The 7,753-nt window shown below is 37.6% G+C and overlaps 1 pseudogene; it reads left to right on the forward strand.

Moving 5' to 3' along the window:
* The first annotated feature begins 1,999 nt into the window (after positions 1-1,999).
* On the forward strand, positions 2,000-3,563 carry LOC144456553 (calcyclin-binding protein-like; annotated as a pseudogene).
* The last annotated feature ends 4,190 nt before the right edge of the window (positions 3,564-7,753 follow it).

The raw sequence follows: 7,753 nt of genomic DNA on the forward strand, positions 1-7,753 counted from the left end.
AGAGTTTTGAATCACAGGGGTTTTGTGTGAAGTCACAAGACAGTATATTTTCACATCATTCACAGTGGCAACTGCATTGCTGATTTAATTATCATTTTGTGAGCAAAGATGTGTCAGGGCAGAACACTTAATGGAAGAGAGTTGCACATCTTTTTGAAGGGGAGATGACAAATCCCTGGTCCTGCCTGATATTCAAAGGCAGGATTTGGTTGGTGACAGGACAGAATTGAGTCCTGGAACTGTACCTTCAACCATCTATCATTCAGAATGCTTTTGTTGCAAGGCTGTATCATATGCTCATTTTGTATAACTTGTATTCGATTACAATTCAAGATACTCATTCTTAACTCCTGGGGCCAAGTGTTGAGGGTTAGGGTGAAGGCTAGGGGAAAAGAAAACCAAAGACTTTAAAAATTTAATAGACTATAATTACTTTGACCAGACTCCTGGAATATTTGTTTGTGGAAAAGATGCCTCTTATAGATCTCATTTTCACCAATGACTCAGTTTGAATGAAAATATCAGGAATTCAGATGAACGTATTGTGCAGGCAATGTACATGTGCATATGGGGAAGCTAGGAGAGCAGCTTTTCTTTTTATACACTCCCAGACGTATTTATTATATTTTTTTCTTAACTGTTTTTCTTTGCTACATAAGAAGGTTCATTGGGCGAGGTGAAATAGGGTGAAAGGAGTCAAGGGTATCCCGAAATGACTGTGTGTGACATTGGGAATAATAATAAATTTTGTGGATGCTAAGGAGAAATAATTTCTTTAAATCTATATAATAAGCCTTCATATTCACACACTATGCTTCTTTCTATCCCTGTTGAAATTAACTCCAAAACATAGATTTGTTGTCCCTCAGCATATCAATGAATGAACCCAGGCACTTGTCATATTTACTATTATTTTTCTTTAGTATAATTAGTTGTTGATTGTGATTGCATTATTATTATTTTTCCTAATGAACAACTTTAAGAGCAATACAGCAATTAGGTGTGTGTTAGGTACATTTCAAGGTTTATGCTGTTCAAATAGTATTTTGCTTAATAAAGTAAATGCTCTGACATGGATTTTTTTTTCTTAAATAGCCATTAAAAGCAGTTTAATTAATAGGGGAAACAGAAGGAAGCAGAAAATAAAGCACAAACCATCAGAATGTTGTAGATTAATTACATTAAATTTTTTCAACATTTTTAGTAATAAAATACAATATACCATCTAGATTTACATTAAACATGCAAAATTTAGTCTGATTTAAAGGCATTTTCATTCTATTTAAAATATGGTTATTGAAATATCAACTATGCATATGTATATATGTGTGTATTATGCATAATATATATATGCACGTATACACATATGTATGTGTGTATACATACACACATACATATGTGTGTATATATATTTTAGCCTTTCGAAATTAAAGTGTGCTGTTTTATTTCAACATGCCTTTTGGTTGCTGTAATACGTCCAGAATTTAATTAACCAACCTTTTAAATTTCTTAGTTTTTTTAGTCGGTATATTTAAATATACTTAACTCAAACATTTTCAGTGAGATATAGGAAGCTACACCCCCCCCACCCCCCCCCATTCTATCCAACTTACAAACTATTCTTGAGCCTTCTCTCCTGTTTCCATAGTGCACAATAAACTCATCCTTTCCTCCTTCTGGTGGATGGACACATTCCACATCTTTATGAAAAAGCATGGAAGGTGCTTCTAAACCCTTATATAGGGTTCAATTAAAGTGAAAGCCTTTAACAAATAAATGATTTAAGAAAAGCATTTTTGCCTTCACAAGCTATGTTTATAAAGAGATTAAAATTTAAATATGGAGCATATACATGCTATATTATTTTCCCACAGTACAAAATATATGTACTAAATAGTGGTGAAACAGTTGTCTTTCGCTAGAAAATAATTTTAATGTTTCAGATAACCTTACTTTCAGATAACTTTACAGATAATGTTTACTTTCAGATAACTTACTGGAATAAGGCAGTTACAGCTGGGAGGTATTGCCTGATGGACAGAACAGCCAGGGCCTAGGGGAGGGGTGGCAGAGGCTCCAAGTGGCTGGCTCCCGAACAATCAGGAGGCACCCCCCACTAGAGGAAGGGAGGGCCAATGAGGAGGCTGGCCAAGTCGCCCCGGCCATTCCTCCCTCAGGCGTCATAGAAGACGGCCCTGTGAATGTCTGATCAGTACGCAGGCGTGCTGCAGGCCATAGTCAAGTCGGTGGCCAGGGGGTGTGCGGAGCAGCTTTCCCAGCCCAGTCCTTCCAGTGTGGGATTCCGGGCTTCCCCTCTGTGTGATCGAAGTTCGGTTACCTCTGGCGGTGGCGACAAATCATGGCGGCCGCTGGGAGGAGCCTCGGAGAGATCTGGAGGAGTGATGGAGTTCCTGGGAAAGGCCACCAGGAAGAGTCCGAGTCCGGGATGTCTTCAGGGCAGAAAAGGCCACGTTGACAGAAATCAAGTGCGAGACGGAGCAGAAGGGACGGGAGAAAGGAGAAGCTGCTGCTGCTGTGGTTGCCCTCATTTCGGTGGGTACACACTTATGGACGCTATCAGTCAAATAATTACGTGAGATCTGCATCAGCTGAAGTGGGGTTCAGCCAGTCACCCCTGAAACTCACAGAGAGGCAGTTCACAGAGAGGTGTTTTGAAGTTCCTAAAAATAATCTTAATGGGAAAAATTACTCTATTGATGGGGTTGGGATCTGGGCCCCAGAGAGGAAAAACCCTGGACTTTCCCACATGGCCAAATCTCTGATCGTCTCCTGAGGCTATAATCCCATCAACTGGCCTTTCCTTGTGGCTACACCCTATCTCCCAATTCTGTTAATCTAGCCTGGCCTTCCTTTGTTTTATCTCCCTGTGTATGGCCAACCCCCCCCCCCTTGCCATTTCTCACCCTTAATCCTAGCTAGGTTCCTTTCTCCCTTGGCCGTGTGGTCCAGGTCCCAGGAGTTCTGTTCACTCCAGTTTACTGGCCACTCCTAGGTCCCTCCCACAGTCTTTCTGTGTATAAGGCCCACCTTGTTTCCATTAAGGTGCTCAGATTCCTAAAATCTAGCCATTGCTTAGATTCTTATAATCTAGCCCCTGCTAGGATTCTTAAAATCTAGCCACTAGTCAGATTCTTATGATCTAGCTAATAGTTTACTAATGATCAGACTGCTTAAGAGTCTGCCCAATATAACCAATGTTCTAATAAACCTTGTCTTTGGCTGAAACATGGCTTGGGTTGAATTCTTTTGGGCAGGACCTGCGTGTTGTGATATTGGGAGTTCCAGAACCCCTGAACCCCTAAACCACATCAGTAGGACTGTCAACCTCTTGAACCCCATCTATGTAGAAGCTACTTTAAGACAGAGCAAGCCCAGGACAGTTCTTGTATTATACAAAAAAGAAGCAGGAACAGACATCAGATCAACTGACTCAGGTGGAGAAAGAAAGCGAAGAGAAGGAAAAATCTTTCCTTGATAATGACACAAATTCAAGTGAGGGGCAGATGAGTGTTTAGGAGAAAATGAAATGCAGGCACTACTAAAAAAGCCTGGGTAGAGTCAAGGGAGAAGCAAGCCAAAGGGAAGAGTGAATTTTGAGACAAAAACGTCCTTTCAGCCACCAATGGGGAAATATCCTTTCCAATAAGGAACTGTTGCTGAGCTACGCAGATGCATTTGACAAGTAGATTGTATACTCAGCCTTCTTCCAAGCAAATAATGTGAACTCTTTCCATTTCATGCTGGAGGATTTATTTAAAATAAAATATGTTTATTTTAAACTTCTTTCAAGGAAGGTTGCCTTAGTGCCCTGGTTTTTATGTGCAAGAAAGGGTCAATTTTTCTTCAATGTCAAAAAAAAGTCTTGCTAAATTAGACATTTGCTATATCCTTATCTCTGGTGTTCATCTGCAAAATTAAAGGGGTTTATCCTACATTCAAAGTAATTTTGCTTTTCCTTCAAGATTGGCATGAACATTTAGTCTTGAGTCCTTCAATTTGGTATTTTAGGAGGAGCTGGTATAAAACTAGAGGTGTAAGCCTGTGTTAATAGGTTGTGGTATAAGTCGACCCTTGCTCCTTAAGGAGTGGACATGTTCAGTTACTTTTATAATTGGTAAAAAGAGCACTTGATTGAAGTTGAAAAGATTAACTTAATAACCAGGTGTTACCACAAGGCATGTCTATAAATATTAAGGAATTATTTGAAAATGCAATAAAAATTCAACAATTCACAAGTGAGCAAGTAAGCATATAGTGGTAAGAATTAATCTCAAATCCCTCTAAATTTAACAGTTAATAACAGTAATAAAAAACAAGATAGCCTATTGTGTACCTTCCTCCCCACTTACAGATTTTATAATTCTTTGATTAGGAAAAGGCAATAAAAATGTTGCCACTTGTTATTTCTCAAGATGCCTGCACAGGGTTTTTTGTTTTTTGTTTTTTGTTTTTTTTCAAGTAGGCTAACATCATCCTGGAATAACTGCTAAAATGGAAGATCTTTTCATTTTTATATTTCCAACAACATTTATCAGGTACAATTAGTCTTCTATAGTCAATCATCATAGAAAATTTGCTTAACAATCTAGATAATTTATAGCAACTAAGTAATTTATAGGGCAAATATAATCACTCCAAGATCCAAGAAACCTCATTTAAATGCAAATAATGTAAGATACATTATTATCCCCAGAGGCATGAGTTTTATTCCTAAGGTAATGTAATGCTAAAAAATTAATAGAAATTTATTTTTGATAACCTTATTTGAAATAATAATGAAAATGTTTTAGAATAATAGAATCCACATTTAAGCCAAACACACTGCTTACGTATGCACAGTTCATGATTGTATGCACTTTTTCAATACTTGAAACATAATTTCGTGAATGTGGATACTCTTTCTTAGGAGTCCATCAGAAGTCCTATTGGACAAGTTCTAAAAGAGTTGAAGTAGCTGAACAATGTATTGCTTATTTGAATTAAACACTAGTCATAGACATATACGTATGGAAGTGAAGAGCTGGTCAGTCCTAAACGGTTGTCACATCTTTCTCAGGCTTCAGTTTCTTGTGCAACATATATGCTTGGTGTTTTTATACTCAGATTTTGGCCTTGGTTGCTACCTCAAAGCAAACTCAATGTGATGGAGGGCCTTACTTAAGTATCTAGACACTCAGGGCAGATTACCTGATGGGAAAGGAGTCCTTACACATCACAAATATAAAGCCTCAGTGTATGAAGGTATACGGGGTTTGAGGGGTAGCTTTTAGGACATCTGGAGCTAATGATGTGTAGAGGAGATTTTGTTTGGGGGGGGCAATAGAGCTAGCTCACTCAACTCCCATGGCTGTAATTAGCACCATATTCTTCCACCATGTCAAATCTTAGAACATAACTAAAACATCCTATTATGTTTTTCAGCTAAAACATCATGAAACTCTATACGTTACAAGAAAAGAAAAATGGTTGGAATTGACTCTATGCTTAGTTATCCAGGACCCTACAGAAAAAGGCACTTATCAACTGGTTGTTCTCCATGTAGTGACTGAAACATTTTCATATTTGACTCTTTTTATTTCCATGATTCAGAATTATAGTCTCCTGAGGCAAAAATCCTATCACTGTATTATGTCTCCTTACCCTACCTATGTTATGCCCACCACTTCCTAGTTCATATCCTCTTATTTAAATCCACCTTCAATAATTTCTGCTCCTTTGTTAACAAAGTCCCCTTTATCCTAGATTCTTTTACTTCACAATTACTTATTCTTCCACCCTTAAAAATCTCTCTCTTTATAAAACAATACATCCCTGAACAACTTTTCCAAATACTAGATGTTATTTCTCTGAAAAGACCATCAATTCTATTGGTACCATTCCAGTAAAAAGACTAGGCATACTCCCTGTTTCTCACTTTCACTGCCAGACTGTCATTTTGCCACCAGATACTCATGGACAGCTCTTCTCTTGAGGTCTATTCCTCGTCTACTAACCTCCAGGTCATTTTCCCTACTTTCTGAATAATTTTGTTACCTGAGTAAATGTTTTCATCTCAACACAACTCTCTTGTTCTTATCCATGGGAAATTCAATAAGTGTTTACATGTATATACATAAATATACTTTTATACACACATATGTATGTATATATTTCTAAATAAATTTTTATCCAGTTTATCAACCTCTTAAACTTTTATGGCTCACGTATTCACTCCATCTCTGGCACGCACTGCAGTGCCCTTGATCTGACCACCATTCCTAATTGTTCCAAATGCATGATCCAGAATTCTGAAATTCCTTTCTCTGACCATAGTCATTTATGTTTAAATCTCTTCTTATACATAATTTTTTTTCCTTGTAAGGACCACCAGTCCCTCATCCCTTCTCTGTTCTCTTTCTCTATGATTATTTCTCTCACTTTTCCTTCTTCTTTCATAGTCTTAGCCAGTGACCAAGAGTTGACTAATTCAAATATAAGCCATATCTACCCTAGAAGTCTTTGGCCACTTTTCCTGTTACCAGTCACATCTTGCCAGATAATAACTCTGGCTAACATATAACATCTGCCTTCACCATTCCTACTGAAGTTGAGCTGTGATAAAGTCATGTGACCATAATGACTGGTTTACTGCCAAATTTATGTTACCTAATATCAATTGAGGCTTCCTGCTGAATAACAAATATCTAATGTTAACTCTGATTAACTTTTTCACTTAAATTTCTCAATTAGCTTATATTTATTTTCTCTCTTAATCTCTCCCATTTAGAGGGAAGAAAATGCTGTGCCAAGTATGCATAGTTAAAGCAAATTCTTCCATTATGCATGTCTAAAATATGTGTTAAATTATGCATATTTAAATTGAGTCCATCACATCTCTGTTGAGAAGTAGATAACATTCTTCCGCGTAGGCCATTTCAAACTGTGCTTGTTTGTTCATTGGTAAGCATTCATAGGTATTCCAAAATTGTCTTTATAATTTTGTTTATCAATCTTTATAAGACTACAAGTCATTCCCCAGTTGATAAATGGTCATGGTGTATGAACAGGCAGTTCTCAGATGAAGCCATCTATAGTCATATGAAAAAAATGCTCTAAATCACTATTAATTAGAGAAATGCAAATCAAAACAACTCTGAGGTACCACATCACACCTATCAGATTCACCAAAATGACAAAACAGGGAAATGATCAATGTTGGAGATGTGGGAAAATTGGAACACTAATGCATTGTTGGTGGAGTTGTGAAATGATCCAACCATTTTGGAGAGCGATTTGGAACTATGCCCAAAGGGCCATAAAAATGTGCATAACCTTTGACCCAGCAATAGTACTTCTAGGGCTCTATCCCAGAGAAATCATACAAGTGGGAAAAGGACCCACACGTACAAAAATATTTATAGCGGCTCTTTTTATGGTGGCAAAGAATTGGAAATTGAGAGGATGCCCATCAATGGGGGAATGGCTGAACAAGTTGTGGTATATGAATGTAATGGAATACTATCATTTCTTAAAATGATGAACAGGCTGACTTCAGGAAATCCTGGAAAGACTTATATGGTCTGATGCTGAGTGAAGTGAGCAGAACCAGGAGAATGTTTTACACAGTAACAGCCATGTTGTGCAATAACTAATATTATAGACTTAACTCACAGTATATTGGGTAGAACACTTATAATGGATTAATGGGAAGACATGGACAAGGGCCGTGGGAGATGAGAGAGCATGCATGGGT

This window comes from Phascolarctos cinereus, unplaced genomic scaffold (assembly GCF_003287225.1).
Source record: "Phascolarctos cinereus isolate Bilbo 61053 unplaced genomic scaffold, phaCin_HiC Scaffold_4;HRSCAF=312, whole genome shotgun sequence".
Taxonomy (NCBI): Eukaryota; Metazoa; Chordata; class Mammalia; order Diprotodontia; family Phascolarctidae; genus Phascolarctos; species Phascolarctos cinereus.